Raw genomic sequence first — 19,740 nt, 5'->3', positions numbered from 1 at the left:
TGAGGGGAGAAGCTTGGTCCAGCTTCTCTCTCATCCCTGCTCCCCACAGCCTTTGGTCTGAGAGAGGGGGAAAAGAATCAGCTTACGTGTCCTTCAAAGGGAAGCTGTATGCAGTCATTCCAGCTGAGGCTGTTTCCCCCTTACTAGAGCCTGAGAACCTGGCAGGGCAGGCCAGGATCAGAGAATGAAGAGACCCACAAAGGCTAAATTTCATTTCTAAGGGACTTCAGCCATTGACACTTCAAAGTCCCCTCCTGGCACCTCCAGGGACTAGTGCTCAGTGCTGGGGGTGGGGGGGAGGGTACTCCTTGGGTAATAGCAGGGCCCTGTGAGACTCCGGGAGGGAGGTCAAGCCTTTGTACCAAGCCAAGAGCATGGGAAACCGAGCTGCAGGCATCTCCCCAAAAGCACCAGTGCTATTGACTTAAAAAATAATAGGTATTAATTTGCATGACATTTTACATACAGGTTTCATGCTTTGCTTTTCATCTCCTGCCACTGGCACCTCCAAAGACCCCTAGGTCTCCCCTCTCCTGACCCCAGAGTAAGGGCATTGCTGTATGTCATCCAAACTTCAGAACTTCCCTACCACCATCTAGCCTATTCTCGGATTAGCCCAGAGGGGGGTGGGAGACAGCAGTTGGCCTTACTTAGGTTTGCTCAATTCAGATTTGCCAGAGAGGTGCAGGCAGGTGGCCTGGCAGATCTGGACCCTGCTGGGCACCTTGGTTAAGGGCATCATGGTTAGGGGCACCCTACTTATCTGCAGTGAGGCCTCCCCAGCAGGGGGATTACACGTCCCCCCTGCACCCCTCCCCCCACCACTTTCCAAGCCTGCTCAGGCTGGAAGCCAGAGACAGTTGCCAAAAAGAAAGGAAGCTCAGCGGTGGCTGTGATGACTGAGTCTGGGCATCTGATTTGCATAGGAAGGTGATTTCCATACTTCTGGGTGAATTTCCATATCCCTGCCTCAAAGCCTGTTGGGACAGAGAGAGGGAGGTGGGGAGAGGTCATTTGAAATTCAAATGAGAATGATTAAGATTTTCTTGTGGAGGGAAGCCTGGACAAAAGGGGTTAAGCTAGCTAGCAAAAGTCTGCTCTGGCTCAAAGTTATTAAATGGGAAGCAGCACTTAGCTGACTCCCTGCCACCTATCTGAAGGCCCTGGAGATATGCTGGTGGTCTGGCTAGGCTGAGTATTAGGATCAACCAACTGGGTCTCTATCCCCTCCTGCCCCTGGACTCAATTTACCTCTCAGTGTCCTGAGGATGCTTGAGCTCATGAGAACCACTGAGTAAATTCTAGTTCTGGGCTCTGTCCTACCTCCTTCTGGTGACTGTGAAATTGATGAGACAGTCTGTACTTTCTTGTTTGGCTGAGGAGGTGGGAGGGCAGGTGGATTCTGAATTCATCTATACCACTAATCTGTGCCCTTGGGCAAGTCATCTCAGCTTCCCATCTTTGGGCCTGAGTTTGTATACTAGATGAAGGGTCTGAACTTGAGGGTCTCTAAAATCACTTCTAACTCTAAGAGATGTTGTGATCTCTGAACACACTCTGATCCTTTGCACACACCAGTTATTATTTGTAAGACACTTTGATGTGAACTGCTGCACTCCTCAGTTCCTCTAAATGTGTTGGGAAGGACACCCCAGCTCTTCTGCTTACCAAGGTGCAGTCAATAAGGCCATAGACTTTGGAGCTAGAGTCTGAATTTAGATCCCAGCTTCTCTATACTAATTATACATATGATCTTGGATTGCTTAGACCCTTGATGCTCAGTTTCCTGGCTATAAAATGGCCGTAATCATGGTACCTATCTCCCAGGGTTGCTGTGAGGATTAAAGGAGTCAACAACATTTGTTCCATACTTAGAATAGGGCCTCCCATAGAGTAGTTCTATTTGCTAGTATTGCTATCAGAAGGACAAACTGTCCACATGATGGGGCAGTAACCCAGCAGCTAATCCAGGGAAACTCAATTAGAAATACAGGCCGTCCCCTCAGTAGACCTGCCTGTGAATTCATTCACTGACAGCCAACACACTGTCATATTCATTTGTATTTGAGAGCAAGAAGCATGCTTCAGCTAAGGACTCCAGGAGCAGCTATCAAAGCTTCGTGGTCACTCCACCGAAGACCCACCCAGATGGAGGTGTATGTCACCTGAACCCAATGTGGTCTCCTGGTATCCATCCTGACTCAAGTTTGTCTTTACTTCTCAGGAAGTAGGGTAATGGTAGGAAGAAGGGGAGAGAACTGATGGAGCAATGCCCTCCTCCTAGGACCCAGTGTTGAGATGGGACAGAATCAATGAGACTAGAGGATATTTGTAGTTCTGGAAAAGCTAAAGGTCCTTTTTAACCCTTGAGTTTCAGTATCAAGTCCCTATGAGGTTTTTTGGAGATAGATGGTGTGGTATGGACAACTTTAGCTGGTGAATGGATATGGGTTTCAGTTTCTACTCAGTGATTTACTAATCAGTAACCTTGGGCAAGTTGATTAACCCCTTTGAAACTCACCTTTTCTCACCTGCATAATGGGACTAATAAGAGTACCTATTCATAGGGTTGTTGTGAGGATTAAATGCTGTCATATTTATAAAATGTTTACTATAGAGCTTGGTGCATAGTAAATGCTCAATAAATGTCAGCTATTAATTATTCTTATTATTTGAAAACAATGTTTTGCTGCCAAATGTTTTTAAATTCTCTGATCTAGTCCTAGTCTCCTATTTTATGGGGGAAAAGATTGGGGTCAGAAAAAGGGAATGACTTTCCCAAGGTCACAGTGAAGGTTTGAAACTGATGTTTCTTTAGGAGCCTTATCCTCAGAGGCAAGTCCTCCATCTTTTGTTTTGGTCTGTTGTTTTGTTGGACAAAGTTTCCCCTTTTCCCACCACCATTCCCTCAGCAGTGGCTCCTCCAGCCCCAGGAACACAGACCCCAGAGAGGAGAGGAAGTCATGACCCTGATAGCATTATACCACTTGAAAGAAGGGACATGGTGTCTGGACTCAGAAGATGGCTGTGTGACATCTCTGGCAAAACAGGAGTTCTGTAATTACGGCCCTGTAGACCTCACAGGTGAGGTGAAGATTGAGAAGTGCACTGAGGATATGAAAGTACACTGCAAAGCAAAAGAAGAAACCCTGTACATATCATTATGACCCATGCATGTTGGCAAGCACATTGTCCCAGGAGCTAGGTCATTAAAATTTGAGCTCCTTCCCTCCAGCTCTGGTGCTATGACCCAGCCTCAGTTTCCTTATTTGTAAAGGAGTTGTGAGGAATAAATTAAAGGAGAATATACCTTGGCAGCTTTTTGAAGTGTGAGTTGTTTTACAAATGTGAGATAACATCTCCCATCTAAGCTTTCTTACTACACACATGCCCCTGTGAGCTGCACAGAGGATATCTGTATGCCTGCACGAGAACCAGAGCCTGAACACATGCCCCTCTAGTAGCTCCCCTGACCTTCTTTCCCACCCCTTTTTACTTTGCTTCACTCTACTCTGGAAAAAGAGTGAGGATACAAGCTCTTGGTCTCTTACTGACCTGGAACCACTTTGAACCTCTTCGCCTTTCAAGTTTGGGTGAGGGGTGGAGAGGGTGCTAGTCTGAAGTTGACTGTGAAAGGACCCTGTGGGCTGCCATGGAGAGAGTCAAGTCTAGACATGGAGCTCTAGCAACTTGTTCCTGCTTTGCTATTTGTTGCCTGTATGACCTTTAGCACCTCACTTCTCTGTGGAACTCAGTTTCCTCACCTATAAATGGCATGCACAATGCCAGGAATCTCTGTGCTCCCCTCAGACACAAAAATATTCTGGTAGAAAAATAGAAGCTGAGGTGCTTCTCTGAGATATGTGCATTGGGTGCAACCACAACCCTGGGTTTATTTAACAAAGCTCTTCCTTTAAAGGTGTTTTTTTGTTGTTTTTCCAGGGTCAGAGTACTATGAGTTGAGACCTTGGTGGTGAACCTGGCTCCTCTGGCCCCATACGTTGCCGCTGTGGCCTGACTCGCTGACCTCTTTTCCTGGGACGGGGCATGATTGCCCAGGATGCTTCTTCAAGTTAGCCTCTGACCACAGGAAAGCATCCTGGGCAGTTGTAGTGATGATCGCAGCATCAGTGTGTATCCAGCAAGAGATAAGGGGGAAATGCAGGGGAGCCCTGAGAGGCCCATCTGTAGCTCAGACTGAGAAGAAATGAGGATTGTATTTCCTAAAAAAATTTTGAAGACCTTGGTGAGGACCTTTTCACTGATTAAAGATTGATATGACAAATTGCAGAGGGAAGGTGGGAATACCTCTGTCCTCCATGGCATGGCCCCAGGCTTCTAATATCTGTGGGAAGGTACTGAAGAGCAAGGCCTAGGGGTTCCACCTCATGACCGTACATGTGGAAAAGTCATCAGGATGCTCACATAGTCCATGTCTCAAGGAAGCCCAGAGGTCAGTCATGTTTACTCTGCTTTAAATCATGAAAATCTCCAAATCCATAGACCTTCAGAGGTAGAGGGTACCTGAGAGATCATCCTGTCCTGGGAGAGTAAATGGGTTTCTTCAGGAGAGCTAATCCTGATCATTAGTGATTCACTGAGCACTGAGTTTAGGAAAAGGAACAGGGTGCAGGAATCCATTAGTGACATCTTCCCTGGGCATGACTTGTATGCATGCTGCACTTTTGCTATTGTTATCTATACCATTAGAGGTAAAGTGATTTGACCAAGGACACTCAACTAGTGGAGAACTGAAACTAATTCCAGCTATCCCAGTGCTCTCCCACAGTCTCTCACAGATCCTTTTGTGTCCTGCTCTTCATTTGGTTTCAGAGTCACCCTTGGGGTCCTCATGGGTTTTTCACTCCTGTGAAGGAGATAGCAGGAATGCAGACAGAAATTTTTAAATAATTAATGGAAATTGAAGGCTACTAAGATTAAGCCACTTGTCCAAAGTTCAGTGTGAACAGCTGCTGAAGTAATCCTCAAGATCAGTTTACCATGTAGTATCTATACAAAACTCTGATCACTAGGCAATATTTCCTAGTTCCTAGGAGGACAAAATAGGTAGTCATGGTGTGTTGTGGGGTCCTGAAAAAAACTGTTTGGACTGGTTTAAATGACTGCACTGGGAAGTCCCTTGGTTTGCTCTGGTGGCTGGCTGCCCAGGAGTGTTTCCAAGGTACTGGTGACTTTAATAATTGTCACCCAAGGAAGTGCCAGGAAGTTGCCAAGTGGCCATAAAGCATCACTGGAAGTCTTACTGGGTTATACTGGGAGTGGACCTTGTGAGAGGAGAAGCAGTTCAGAAATGGGAGAGTTTCAGCCTCTGCTGAACGCTCTCTGTATTGTTTACCAGGCAGAAGTGAAAAATCCTGCTGGAAGAGTTCTTCATTATTGTGCTGCCACCTCCCTCACCCAGAGAATAACTCCCCAGGCAAACTCACACTCCAGTGCTACCAAAGCTATGCAAATCAGTGGGGCCTTCAAGGCTGCAGGTTTAGAGGTGGAAACGCAGAGGGCTGGCACCAGGAGGACTCCTGCCATCTACTTTCCTACAAGCACTGCTGACCTTGTGCCCACCAGATGTCATGAAAGGAGAGACAGAAGTTGAAGTTGCTCTCGACTCCCAGTACCCCTCACAGACCTATCCTTGGCCCTTCTCATGAGAACTCTGCTGGGTATTATGGCCATGCTGGCCTGAGGAGACTCTGCCTAGAATCTTGGACTTCCCATTAATTCAGTGTGCCTTTTACCCCCTTTTGATCACTTATTGTCATTTTTCTATGGGTGGATATGTGGTGTTCCTATTTAACTCAACCTCTCCACCTGCCCCCCTAGCTTCTTAATTTGTGGGAAGCTCCTTATATAGATGAACAGGTCTATGTATTACATGGGACCAGGGAGATGCTGGAGTTGGGGGAGCTAAATTGGGGCTTTGATGGTATCCTCAGATGCTAATAATGGATTCATGTAAGAGTGTGAAGAATATACCACATTGGGATTGGAGATGTGGCTTTTGTCTCTCCTTGATGATCATTTCTAATACACACCCATACTTTAAAAGCTCTGTCACTTTGTGCATATCACTTAACCTTATTGAGACTCAGTTTCTTTACCTATAAAATGGGACAAATAATAATGTTTCATCTTCTCAAATGCAGGGAACTTACCCTGATGATCTCCTGAGGTCCATCCTACCCCCATGAGCCCGGGGTTTCAATGTATTGACTTTCTTCTTGCTTTCTTTCTGAGGTCTCACGGCCCAGAGATTCCCAGGGGACCATGAGAATTAAAAAGGCCTGAAGAGACCCCAACTGGTGGCCCTTCCAGCTTGGTACAGATATCACCCTTTAGCCCCACCAAGACCTTCCAATTGGGAATTCTGAAGCTTCCGTTGTGAGCCCTTTCCCCCCTACCTTTCCCCTCTGTGTCCTTATCTTTTATTTGGGTGAAAACAAACAGGACAGAGGAAAATGATAAGGAGAGTTCTTTGGTCCTTCCTGTGCCTCTCTATGCATAGACAGTGACCAGCTTCTAGGAGGGGAAGAAAAAGCCCTAGACATTTCAGTCATTTGCATTGAACCCTAAGACTTCAGAGATGGAAGGAATTTCAGAGGTCACCTGAGAGCCCCCTCTCGATGCTATCAAATTGCTTCTTAATTAAAAAATCACTTCTGTAACATCCTTGAAATAAGCAGCCTTTGCTCAATTATTCCTAGCAATGGGCACTGTGTTGACGTGAAACTGCAGGTTTCATTGCCGGACAATTCCACTTGTTAAAAAATTCTTAAAATAAAATGAAACCTGCTTCCCAGAAGCTTCTACTGTTGGCTCTTGTTCAGCCTTTTGGAGCTACAGGCTAAGCCTGCTTCACTTCCATGCCAATATTTGGGGAGAAAGGAAAAGTCCACTGACATTTATTTAAGCACTTACAATGTACCAGGCACTATGCCAAGTGACTTCAAATGTTTCCTTATTGAATTGTTTTGTAAAACTTTTATTTCAAAACCTACATACATACAGAAAAGAAAGAAAACAAGTTTAGCTAATAATTTAATAATCATTAACATATTGCCATATTTGCTTCATCCATTTTTTAAAAAAATATTTTATTTTTAACTTTCTATTGTAGACATTTTTAAACACACACAAAAGTAGAGACAAATACAATGAGACCCCATATACTCACTGTTTACCCTTAACAACAATCAAATTTCTGTTATTCTTGTTGCTGGAATATTTTCTTATATATTATGGACATTATAATATTTCAATCATAAATATGGCAGTATGCATCTCTAAAACATAAGGACATTTTCCTTATTTAACTACAATACCATTATCACACTTTGAAAAAAAATCTCTTATAATTTTCATGGCAATCCTATGAAGGTTTTATCTGAAGGTGAAAGTTTTCTTCTCTAGGCTAAATATCCTCTCTTCATCTAGGTATGATGTCTAGGTTCTTTACCGTCTTTGTCCCCATGCTCTTTGTCCAGTTCATTGGGGCCCTTTTTAAAAATGGTGTCCTAAACTGGGCATGATGCTCATTGGTAAAGATCTGTGATTGAGACAGGATAGTATGAAGCTAGGAAAATTCCTTGGCAAGTGGAATAGGAAAACTGAGACAGATTGCTGAACAAACTAGCCAAGCAAATTACAACCAGATACCTCCCTAGACATAACATCTAAGCCTCAGTTGTATTTCAGCTCCAGGCCCAGAAAAGCAGTAAAACCAGGTGGGTGATGCCAGGACCCACTACAGTAACTAAAGACACCCTGACCTGACACTAACCCATCAGTGGAAACCGTGACGCTGAAAGGGCACACCTGGAAAACTGATGAATATTCTCCTGAAACCCTTCCCCGAGACCTCCCCTAAGATTCCCGCCTGCCTGTAAGAAACACATAAGAGCCTCAAGAAAAAGGACCCAGTTCATACTCTCTCCATTCAGGGAGCAGCCTGAGCTTTTCCCTTCTTATTCCCTCACTTCTTTCTTCACGGGCACACATCTCCTAAACTCTAAGGCAGTGGGCAGCTGGCAGCTTGCCCTGGTCTGATCTCCTGAACCTGTCCTCAAAGCCCTGTTTTCTCAGACTTCCCAGTGAACTAAGGCAACCCATTCTAGGCTCTTCTGTTGCTTCCTCTGTGCTAAGCCCTTCCTTATTTCACTGTCCCCAGCATTAATAAACAAATTTTCATAGTAATCTGGACTCCTGTTGTGAAACGTTCCTACATGAAGTCAAGAACCCACACACTACAGCTGGCCTGAGGCAGACCTACTGAGGCCAGACCCGTGTCTGGTAGCATAATGATCTGCATGTATGCTAATGCATAGGACAGCATTAGCTTCTTAAGCACCCATGTGTCATACTCTGGTTTCTCTTCAGATCGTATAAATCTTTCGCCTTTTTAAGCACCCATGTGCAGCACATTTTGGTACTGAGCTTCAGTCAACAAAAACAATTTTTGTTGTTTTTGTTTTTTTTCACATGAGATACTCTAATGACAACTTCCCTATCTTCCCTTACCCCCAAGGAACTGCAGTATGTTTATTTCCAAACAACATCTGCCAATAAACAGAAATGGGAATCAATTTTTACATTTTTTTTCCTTTGGGAGTAGGAAGTATATTAGATTTCTTTTGAAGATTTAGCCTCTTCAAAAAGGTAAAATACAGCCCTGGCTGGTGTGGTTCAGTGGATTGAGCACCGGCTTGTGAACCAAAGGGTCGCCAGTTTGATTCCCAGTAAGGGCACATGCCTGGGTTGCAGGCCAGGTCTCCAACGTGGAGTGTTTAAGAGGCAACCACACATTGATGTTTCTCTCCTTCCCTTCCCCTGTTTATGTTTCTCTAAAAATAAATAAAAATCTTTAAAAAAAGTAAAATACAGTATAAAGATATTTTAATGATCAAGTATCTTAAATTATGCACACATGAATTTTTAATCACTGTAGTATCAGCTGTGATTATTTTTATTGATAATAACAGCTAGAGATTGGTTATTGGTGTTGGTGAAGAAACTTTTTTTTAATTGTTGTTCAAGTACAGTTGTCTCCATTTCCCCTACCCCACTACTCCCTGCCCCACCCATCTCCACCTCCCACCCTGGATCCTGCTCCACTTTGGCTTTGTCCATGTGTGTTTTAATCTGTTCCTTGATAACCATTCCCCTTCCCCTCCCCATTATGCCCTCCCCACTCCTCTCTGGTTACTGTCGGTTTATTCTTAATTTCAGTGTCTCTGATTATATTTTGCTTGCTTGTTTGTTTTGTTGATTAGGTTCCACTTATAGGTGAGATCATATGGTATTTGTCTTTTACTGCCTGGCTTATATCGTTTAGCATAATGCTCTCCAGAACCATCCATGCAGTCATGAAGGGTAGGGGCTCCTTCTTTCATTTTACTGTGTACTATTCTATTCTGTAAATGTACTATAGTTTTTTGATCCATTCATTTACTGATGGGCACTCAGGTTGCTTCCAATACTTGGCTAATTGGTAAATTTGTGCTGCTATGTACATTGGGGTGCATCCATTCTTTTGAAAAGGCAGTTCCATTTTTAGTTTTCTGAGGAAATTCCATACTGTTTTCCACAGAGGCTGCAACAGTCTGCATCCCCACCATCAGTGTACTAGGGTTCCCTTTTCTATACAACCTCACCAGCACCTATTGTTTGTTTATGATGGCCATTCTCACCAACCTGAAGTGGTATCTCACAGTGGTTTTAATTTGCATCTCTCTGATGGCTAGTGATGCTGAGCATCCTTTCATATATATATGGGCTCTCTGTATGTCCTCCTTGGAGAAATGTCTGCTCAAGTCCCGTGCTCATTTTTTAATTCAGTTGCTTGTCTTCCTAGTGTGGAGTCATGTGAGTTCTTTAATTATTTTGTAGATTAAACTCTTGTCCAAAGTATCATTGGCAAATGTATTTTTCCATACGGCTGGTTCCCTTTTAAATTTGCTGATGTTTTCTTTAGCCATGCAGAAGCTTTTTACTTTGATGAGATTCCATTTGTTTATTCTTTCCTTTATGTCCCTTCTTTGAGGGGACATGTCTGTGAGGATGTTGCTGCATGGAATGTCTGAGATTTTCCTGCCTGTGTTCTCCTTTAGGACTTTTATGGTGTCACAACTTATACTTAACTCTCTTATCCATCTCGAGTTTATTTTTGTGTATGGTGTAAGTTGATGGTCTAGTTTCTTTCTTTTTTTTTTTTGTAGCTGTCCAGATGTCCCAACACCATTTGTTGAAGAGGCTATTTTTGCTCCATTTTATCCTTCTGCCTCCTTGGTCGAATATTAATTGATCGTAGAGACTGACATTTATTTCTGAGCTCTCTTGTTCCGTTGATCTATGTGTCTGTTCTTATGCCAGTACCAGACTGTTTTGGTTACGGTGCCCTTGTGATATAGTTTGATACCAAGTACTATGATCCCTCCTACTTTGTTCTTCTTTCTCAAAATTCCTGAGGCTAGTCAGGGTCACTTCTGGCTCCATGTAAATTTTTGAAATGTTTGTTCTATATCTCTGAAATATGTCATTGGTACTTTAATAGGGATTGCATTGAATCTATAAATTGCTTTGGGTAGTATGGACGTTTTGGTGATGATAATTCTTCCAATCCATGAGCATGGTACATACTTCCATTTGTTTGTGTCTTCCTTGATTTATTTCTTCAGTGTTGAGTAGTTTTCTGACTACAGGTCTTTTACTTCCTTGGTTAGGTTTATACCTTGGTACTTTATTTTTCTGGTTGCTATAGCAAATGGCATATTTTTCCTGATTTCTGTTTCTGATATTTCATTGTTGGTGTACAAAAAATGCCTTCGATTTCTGAATATTGCTTTGTATCCTGCTGTTTTACCAAATTCACTTATTAAGTCAAGTGGTTTTGTGGTGGAGTCTATAGGGTCTTCTATGTACGCCATGATGTCATCTGCAAACAATGACAGTTTCATTTCCTCCTTTCCAATTTGGATGCATTTTATTTCTTTTCCTTGTCTGATCACTGTGGTTAGGACCAATACTATGATGAGTACTATGATTCCAATACTATGTTGAATATAAGTGATGAAAGCGGACCTCCTTGTCTTGTTCCTGATCTTAGTGGAAATGCTTTTAGTTTTTGCTTGTTGAGTATGATGTTGGCTGTATGTTTCTCATATATGGCCTTTATATGTTGAGGTATGTTCCCTCTGCTCCCACTTTGCTGAGTGTTTTTATCATTCATGGGTGCGGTATCTTATCAAATGCTTTTTCCGCATGTATTGATATGATCAAGTGATTTTTGTCTTTCCTTTTGCTTATATGATGTATTATGTTTATTGATTTGCAAATATTGTACCATCCTTGCATCCCTGGGATGAACCCCATTTGATCATGGTGTATGAACTTTTTAATGTAGTGCTGGATGCAGTTTGCCAATATTTTGTTGAGGATTTTAGCATCCATATTCACCAGCGGTATTGGCATGTAGTTTCCTTTCTTTGTTGGGTCTTTATCTTGTTTAGGGGTTACAATGATGCTGGCTTCATAAAAAGAGTTTGAGAGTCTTCCTTCTTCTTATATTTTTTGGAATACTATGTGATGGATAGGGGTTAACTATTTCTTAAATGTGTTGTAAAATTCTCCTGTGAAACCATCCAGTACAGGGCTTTTCTGTGCTGAGAGTTTCTTGATTAATGCTTCAATTTCACCAGCTATACCAGTCTGTTCAGGCTTTCTGCTTCTTTTTCATTCAGTTTTAGGAGATTATATTTTCTAGAAATTTGTTCATTGCGCCCAGATTTTTTTAATTTCTTGGCTTATAGTTGTTTATAGTAATTTCTTACAATCCTTTGTATTTCTGTGGTATCAATTGTAATCCCACCTCTTTCATTCAGATTTTGTTTATTTGGGTATTCTCTCTCTTTTTCTTGATGAGTCTGCTTAAAGGCTTGTCAATTTTGTTTGTCTTTTCAAAGAACCAACTCCTGGATTTATTGATCCTTAGAATCGTTCTTTTAATCTCTATGTGATTTAATTCTACTCTAATCTTGGTTGTTTCTTCCCTTCTACTGGCTCTGGGCTTTGTTTGTTGTTGTTCCTCCAGTTCTGTACATGTAGGGTTAGGTTGTTTCTTTGAAATGTTTGTATCTTTTTTAGGTAGGCCTGTATCACTATGAACTTCCATTTCAGGACTACTTTTGCTGTGTCCCATAAGTTTTGGATTATTGTGAGTTCATTTTCATTTGTTTCTAGAAACTTTTTGATCTCTTCCTCGATCTCATTCTTAACCCATTCATTGTTTAATAGCATGCTATTCAATCTCCAAATGTTTGTGTGTTTTTGAGTTTTTTCCTTCAGGTTGGTTTCTCGTTTCAAGCCATTGTGTTCTGAGAAGATGCTTAATATGATTTCAGTTTTCTTGAATTTGTTGAGGCTTGTTTTGTGTCCTGTCATGTGGTCTATCTTTGAAAATGTTCCACTGTGCTTTTGAAAAGAATGGGTATTTTTTTCTTTGTGATGAAAGGTTCTATATATATCAGTTAAGTTCATTTGATCTAGGGCATTGTTCAATGCCACAATATCCTTGTTGATATTTTGTTTGAAAGATCTATCCATTTTTGACAGTGGGGTGTTAATATCCTAGTATAAGTGTGTTGCTTTCTATATCTTTCTTGAAGTCCTCCAAGATTTTCCTTATATATTTGGGTGCTCCTATGTTGGGTGCATATATGTTTATAATGTGTTTGTCTTCTTGATGAGTATTATGAAGTGTCCTTCTGGGTCTCTTTTTATGGGTTTTGTTTGGAAGTCTATTTTGTCTGATATAAGTGTTGGTATGCTGGCTTTTTTTTTTTTCCTGTCTATTTGCTTGGAGTATGTTTTTCTAACCCTTCACTTTCAGTCAGTGTAGGTGTTTTGTTCTGAGTTGGGTCTCTTCTAGGCAGCATATGTGAAGGTCTTGTTTTCTTCACAAATTTGCATGTCATCCTTGCGCAGGGGCCATGCTAATCTTCTCTGTATCGTTCCAATTTTAGTATATGTGCTGTCGAAGTGAGCACTGAAGGTCTTGTTTTCTTATCCATTCAGCGACCCTATGTCTTTTTTTTTTAAAGGTATTATTTATTTATTTTAGACAGAGGTGGAGGGAGGGAGAAAGAGAGGGACAGAAACTTCAATGTGTGGTTGCCTCACGTGCGACCCCTACTGGGGACCTGATCTGGCCTGCAACCTAGGCACGTGCCCTGACTGGGAATTGAACAAGTGACCCATTGGTTCACAGGCCAGCACTCAATCCACTGAAGCACACCAGCCAGGGCTACCCTATGTGTTTTGATTGGAGCATTTAACCAATTTATATTTAAGGTTATTAGTGATAAGTACTTATTCATTGCCATTTATCCCCTTTGTACCCATGTTCCTATCTCTCTCACTCTTTTTCTCCCCTTCTCAAAGCAGTCCCTTTAGCATATTTTCAGTGCTGGTTGTGGATGTGTATTCTTTCAGCCTTCTTTTTTTCTGGGAAACTCCTTATTTTACCATCCATTTTAATTGAGAGTCTTGCTGGGTAGAGTAGTCTTAGTTGCAGGCCTATGCTTTTCATTTCTTGGAATATTTCTTGCCACTTCATTCTGGCTTGTAGTATTTCTGTTGAGAAGTCAGGTGTTAGACTTATCAAGCCTCCATTGTATGTTACTTCCTGTTTCTCCCTTGCTGCCTTTAAGACTCTTTGTCTTTCAATTTTGCCATTTTAATTATGATGTGTCTTGGAGTGGGCCTCTTTGGGTTCCTCTTGACTGGGACCCTGTGTGCTTTCTGGATTTGTGTGACTTTTTCTCTCCTCAAATTAGGAAAGTTTTCCATCATTATTTTTTCAAACAGGTTTTCTATCCCTTGCTCCTCTTCTTCTCCTTCTGGTATACCTATTATACAGATATTATTATGTTTCCAGTTTTCCTGTAGTTCCCTTAATCCCTCTTCATTCTATTGTAGTCTTTTTCCTTCACTTTCTCTTTTGGGGAGTTTACCTTGTCCTCCAGCTCGCTGATTCAATCCTCTGCTCCATCTAGCCTGCTTTTGATTCCTTCTATTTTGTTCTTCACTTCAGAAATTGTATTCTTCATTTCCTCTTGGCTCTTGTTGATAGCTTCTAGGTCGTTTTTCATTCTGATATATATAGTTTGCAGTAAGTTCCTCCTAGTTTCCCTGTGGTTTCTGGTAATTCTCACTGAGATCATTGAGCTTCCTCATAATCATTGCTTTGAACTCAATATCTGATAGTTGATTTGCTTCCATTTCATTTAGTGCTCTTTCTGAGGATTCCTCCTTTCCTGTTGATTGGGGGATGTATTTTGTCTTACCGTTATTTGTGAGATTCTTCTTGTTTGCTTTTGCTTCTTAAATTGATCTGTTTTGACTCCCTGAGTCTGTGGTGTGAATTTCTATGGTAGGAGAGACCTGTGAGATTCAGTGCACAGTCTCCATGATCTCCTGAACTTAATGCTCTTGGGATGCCCTTTATGTCACTTATGTTGGCTCTCAGGATGTAATTGTGTTTTGATTGTTGTTGGGTCATTCTTTGATGGGCCTTCCCTCCAGCTCATTGACTGAGGGTCACTCTGCCCACCACATCTTGTATGCTGTTGTTCAGGTGATGCCAGAACAAAACCACGAAGGCCAGGGAACAAATCCATGTCCACCAAAATATCTCCCTCCCAACAATCCCCTATCAACAGGAAATGAACCAGTATTAACAAGGGTGTAAAGAGATTAAGTCTATTATAAGAAAGGAGAGAAATAAACTATCATATAAAATCTAGTGAGTTAATATGTACAAACTTGATGGACAAGAAATGAATGTTAAAAAGCTATATAGGAAAGACAATATTGCAAATCATGGAGAAGAGCACAGTGGATTTCGTCTCAGTAGCCTCTAATATTTACCACTGTTTTTTATTTCTGGATTTGCTTCTTGTGATGTCAGATGTTGACCCTATCTGACCTTAAGCAGCCTGCTTTCAGGCTGTCAGGTATCTACTGTGTCTGGCTATCTCCTTCAGTTGTTAATCTAGTCACTCTGCACTCAGCAGTCCAGTTTAAGCACCATAGGGTGAGGCAGTATCTCTCCTGGGGTTGGAGCTATTATTTTACCTTAGGCTGCTGCTGCTCAGAGGGGAGTGGTCTGCCTGAGCAGGATGGCTGCTGCCTATGGGGGATGACTCAGTACCGGGATTCTGGTGGCTACTCTCTCAGTTCTCTCCCCAAAGGTTCTGTCCCCAGTCTTTCCTCAGGCATCTCTAGCCCACTCTGCCCCTGCCTTTGCTCTAAGCTATGGCAAGTGGCTATAAATGAAAATTTGTTCATTGGCCCTTTAAGCAGCTCTTTGCATCTCCAGCCATCCATCTCTGGCAGAGAGCAACCCTGCCACTTTTCACTGCTGGTTATTATTTGTGTGCTTTTGGGATTCTGGTGCTCTAGGCTGGGGATCCCAGCTTAGGATTTAGAACACACTCTTCCCAGGGGGCATTCAATCAGCCGCTTATTTACCCCTCCAGCGCTGCTGCCTGTGGGCGCCCAGCCAGCCTTCTTGAGTCTACACTGCACTCCTTACCTGACAGGTTGTGCTAAACTGATTCTTCTGTCCGTCTGAGGTTGTAATTCTTCTTTCTCGCTATTGTTCAGTTGTTTGTTCTGGGTGATTTCTCCGCAATTTAGTTGTAATTCCAGATTGGTCTTGGGAGGAGGTTAATGTGACTTCCATTCAGTCCTCCACCATCTTGCCTTCTAATGGTAAAGAAATTCTTTGTTGGGCTTCACAGTGTAGTAGTCTTTTTGCCCCCAGTTTATTGAAGTGTAATGACAAATGAAATCATAAGTTATGTATGTCATGGCTGATTTGATCAGCCATGGTGATTTTCCAACTCTAAAAATAATGTTCCTGCCCTATATGTATACATTGGGGAAGGATTCCCCCATCTAGTTAGTTATCTCATCCATCACCTTGCATATTTATGTGTGTGTGTATGAGAACATTTAACTTCTACTCTCTTAGATTTCAGTTGTACAATACAGTGTTATCAACTATGATCACCACATTTACATGAAATCCTCAAAACTTTTTCATCTTATAGTTGGAAATTTGTACCCTCTAACTGAACTCTCCATATTTCCCCACCCCTAGCCCTTGACAACCACTTTTCTACCCCCTGTTTCCATGAGTTTGCCTTTTTTTTAGATTCCACATATAAGTGGTACTATGCATGCTGGAAATATTGTCTTTTTTGTGTGTGTGGCTTATTTTACTTAGCATAATATCCTCAAGGTCCATCCATGTTGTTGCACATAGCAAGATTTCCTTCTTTCTCATGGCTGAATTTTCTCTATCCACGCATCTTATGATGGACACATAGGTTGTGTCCATATTTTGGCCATTGTGAATAATGCTGCAATGAGCACAAAAATGTAAATATCTCTGTCATACCCTATTTTCTTTTTTCTTTTTTTTTTTTGATATATGCCCAGAGGTAAGGTTGCTGGATCATATTTAGCAGATAGTCTTAAAGATAGGCCATACCTTTGTATAGTTTGACTACTTTAGTTTACTACCCAATATAAATTACAAAAGTCAATTTCTGGGTTAGGGTATTAAGAAAACAGAATTCCCTAATTAAAAGAAAAATCTTCAGTTTACTTTTTTCTTTTTAATTTTTACTGAGAGCAAAAAACACAAAACATTAAATTTAAATATAAGATTTACTACTTTAACAATTTCTAAGTGTGTATTTTACCCTCCCGTATCTTTTATTTATACAGTTGATATTTTAAGCCAAATACATTAAATCCCATTACATTCTATCTTGTTGGTTTGGTTATCTGATTGGAATCTACCAAAATATTTTCTAATCCTGATTCCATTTTCTAGTTTTCTGTATTAATCTTACTCTCTGCTTCGAATCTCTCCCAGAGTCAAGAATCATCTATCCTGTTTATTTGCCTAAGCTGTTGATCAAAATCTAATACTCAGTTTTCTCTGTGTTGGATGCTGAATGCAGTGCATTTATTGGGAAACTTGTGTAAGTATAGGAGTTAAGAAATCTGAGTTTTGGTTCTGATTCAGGTTCTCTGAAGCTGTGTGACCTTGGCAAGGTGCTTCTCTGAGGTTGGACTTTAGTGTTTTTCCAAATCTAAAAATGATGTTCCTGCCCTATATGTGATTGTGTCCTGCTTTTTTTTTTCCTGCAAGCAGTCACTGCTTTCCAAAGAGGTAGCCAGAGCTTAGAAATAAAATGTGTTCAGGTTTCTGCAAATGATGGCACCTGCATTTTCTTAACTCTCAGTATAAGATTCATTTTTGTAGTAGTTTATTAGTAACTGGGATCAGATACATAGTCATTTAGCACCTATACTATGTGTTGGACACTTTTAGTCACTCCAGGTACAAAGATAAATAAGATGTAATAACCCGTATATAATAAGGCCTCTAAGAACTCACTTTCAGAAGGGAAACAGACACACTCTAAAAAATGTGATATGTGTTATAAGAGATATAAATAAGAGATGTGGAAGCACAGAGGAGAAAATTCCTTGTTTTGCTTTGGATAAGCTTCATGGAGGATGTGACATTCAAGTTGGGTTTTAGAGGATGACTGTGTATTTTCTAAGGAGAGAAGGGCATTCCAGTCAGAGGGAACGGAATGTGCAAAGTTCCTAACATAGGACCAGGCTCAGCCTGCTTGAGAAATAGCCCAGGATGTCTGGAGCCCAGCTCCACAATTGGATAATGCTTCCCAGCTTACAAAGCATGGTCACCAGCTTTATCTCACTTGAGCCTTGGGAGTATTGTAGCCAAGGCTTGAACCCAGTTCTTTGACTTCAAGTCAAAGACTTCCCTACTACATTCTGGTACTTGGAAAGAATTCTGGAATCACCAAAAGTTTCTGGTGATTGTGGACCAGTATTTCACATAATATAATTGCATCCCTTCCTTTCTCTGGGAAAGAGGACCACATTCCTCTTTCTGTTTGAAAGATGAATAAATTGAGTTTGGGAATGACTCACCAGCCACCTCTGGATCTAAGCATTAGGGCAGCAGCAGAAACCCAGTGAGCTAGATCTTGGCACAGAGTTTCCAGGCACCACCTTCCAGGTCTTTCTTATAGACTGGGTGGGGAGAGATTCCAGGTAGAACAAGTCAAGTGGGCCATGGGAGAAAAGGAGGAACAAGCTCAGCAGTAAAGTGTGGGCTGAGGTGTTTCCCTTCAGCCAGATCTGGAGAGAGAATCAACTGTGTTATCATATATTAACTAATGCCTCCTTTGGACTACATCATCGAGGCTCCACCTAGACCCCCACAAATGCTCTGAGATCCTTCTCACAGGTAGTGGGCCATGAGAAAAATCATGTCTTCTGAGAATACTCTTACCTGCTCAGCAGTGGAATCAGAATCAGAATGGGAATCACTTTGTGGAACTGAGCCCCTACTAAATACTCAGTGATGAATTCTGCTTTCCTGGAGTGTCATGGGATCAGTCTCCTGGGAGGTTCTGGCTGGCCCAGACACCTCCAGTCCAACCATTTAATTAGCCCAGGATTCAAGAAAATTAGGCAGAGATACAAATGCAGGTAAGAATGAATTTTATGAGAAAAGGAAACTTGGGCTCTAAGTCCAGCATGTGTATCCTCACAATAAGAGAGGCCTCTTGAGAAAAGCCAAAGAAAAAATTCTAGGCAAGAGAAATGGCTAACTTTGTTGGCTGGAGTTTTAAAATTAATCTCTGAATTCTGCTTGCTTGATTTTTTTATTTTGTGGATCTCAAACAACATGATAATGGCATTCACAGAAATCAAAAGCAAAGACCTTTTAAAATTGTCCATAAACACGGTGACCACTCCAAGTCAAACTGTTCTGGCCCTGCACTGTTTTTCTCACTTTCTAGGTTTTTTCTTCACATTTGTGCTATTACCTTCTTCTGGAAGCATTTTCTCCTCTTGCCTTTCAGACACCATATTTGCCCGGTCTTCCTCCTACTTTGATACCCACTCTTTCTCAGACTCCCTTTCTGGCTCTTTATCATCATCTCAACCTTAACTGTTTTTTCTTCTTCATGTGGATTCACTTCCTTTGTAACTTCACTGAGCCCTATGGCTAAACATAAGTTGATATAAGATATATATATTCTACCTATAAGGTGATAACTACCCAATTTATACTTCTGACCGTCACCTCTCCTGAGCCCAAACTCATTTCCCTGCCTCCCCTGGGGTATCTAATTGGCATCTCAAACTTGCTCAAAAATGTAGCTTTCAATTTTCTACTACCAGCCTACTCCTCAAGTCACCCCATCTCAGGGAATGGCACCACCACTCACTCCTTCAAGAAACCCGAACCCCTGGGAATCATTCTTTATTCCTCCTCTCCTTCCCTTTCAACCCACCTCCTGTCATCAGCTTCTCAGCTATCAATTCAAAACATATTCTAAATCTAGGCCCTTCTCACTACCTTCTCTGCTACCCTTACATCTAGTCCCCTGCCACCTCTCACCTGAGCCACTGCAACAGCATCCCAGTTGGTCTCCTTACTACTCTCTTACCCTCTACAGTGGATCACTGCAGATTTAAACACTTAAGTCAGATCATGTTACTCCTCTGCTCAAAACCCTCCATCACTTCCCATCGTCCTTGGCATAGAAGATGAAATCTTTACCATGACCCATCTCAGATCCAAGCAAGTCATCTTGTCCCTGG

At 41.6% G+C, this 19,740-nt stretch overlaps 1 protein-coding gene and 1 non-coding gene across 5 annotated transcripts in view; one reads left to right on the top strand and one right to left on the bottom strand.

The window, feature by feature from the left end:
* POU2F3 (POU class 2 homeobox 3) overlaps positions 1-19,740 on the top strand; it is a 103,725-nt gene that overhangs the window by 16,027 nt on the left and 67,958 nt on the right. The window lies entirely within an intron of this gene.
* On the bottom strand, positions 12,952-13,058 carry LOC112312984 (U6 spliceosomal RNA). The gene has a single exon (XR_002975646.1). It is a non-coding gene; the product is annotated as a U6 spliceosomal RNA (small nuclear RNA).

Source organism: Desmodus rotundus, chromosome 5 (assembly GCF_022682495.2).
Source record: "Desmodus rotundus isolate HL8 chromosome 5, HLdesRot8A.1, whole genome shotgun sequence".
NCBI classification, from domain to species: Eukaryota; Metazoa; Chordata; class Mammalia; order Chiroptera; family Phyllostomidae; genus Desmodus; species Desmodus rotundus.
This window is presented reverse-complemented; position numbering and strand designations above follow the sequence as displayed.